Here is a 1,126-nt window from a genome sequence, read left to right as displayed (position 1 = left end):
CCCAGGTGTCTCCCAGGTGTCCCCAGGTGTCCCCAGGTGTCACTTGCTGGGGGCCAGCCCCACGCGGGCGCGGTCCCGGTCGAACACGGCGTAGTGACGCGCCAGGAAAACGTCCCCGAGGATCCAGAGGGGACCCGCGGGCGGGGGGACATCGAGGGCCATGAAACCACTGACACACGTGGGGGTCCCCCACTGTGACACCTGCGGGGACACGGGACAGCCTCAGGGGACAGGGACACGGGGACATGGCTGGGGACAGGGACAGCCTCAGGGGACACGGGACATGGGGACATGAGTTGGGACAGAGGACAGGGAACAGGGGACAGGGACATGGGGACACGGGACAGCCTTAGGAGACAGGGACATGGGGACAGGGGACAGGGACACGGGGACATGAGTGGGGACACAGGACAGGGAACAGGGGACAGGGGACAGGGGACAGCCTCAGGGGACACGGGACACGGGGACATGGCTGGGGACAGGAGACAGGGACATGGGGACATGGCTGGGGACACAGGGACAGCCTCAGGGGACAGGGACACAGGACAGGGAACAGGGGACAGGGGACAGCCTCAGGGGACACGGGACACGGGGACAGGGACACGGGGACAGGGACATGGGGACACGGAACAGCCTCAGGGGACAGGGACACGGGACAGGGAACAGGGGACAGGGGACAGCCTCAGGGGACAGGGGACACGGGGACATGAGTTGGGACAGGGGACAGGGATATGGGGACACGGGACAGCGACATGGGGACAGGGGACAGCCTCAGGGGACACAGCTGGGGACACGGGACAGGGACACGGGGACAGGGACATGGGGACATGGGACAGGGACATGGGGACATGGCTGGGGACATGGGGACAGGGACACGGGGACAGGGACATGGGGACAGGAGACAGGGAACAGGGGACAGGGGACAGGGACAGGGGGACAGGGACATGGGACAGGGACACGGGGACACGGCTGGGGACACAGGACAGGGACATGGGTCACGGGACAGCCTCAGGGGACAGGGACACGGGGACAGGGACATGGGGACATGGGACAGGGACATGGGGACATGGCTGGGGACATGGGGACAGGGACACGAGGACAGGGACATGGGGACAGAGGACAGGGA

Source organism: Parus major, unplaced genomic scaffold (assembly GCF_001522545.3).
Source record: "Parus major isolate Abel unplaced genomic scaffold, Parus_major1.1 Scaffold691, whole genome shotgun sequence".
In the NCBI taxonomy this organism is placed as follows: Eukaryota; Metazoa; Chordata; class Aves; order Passeriformes; family Paridae; genus Parus; species Parus major.
This window is presented reverse-complemented; position numbering follows the sequence as displayed.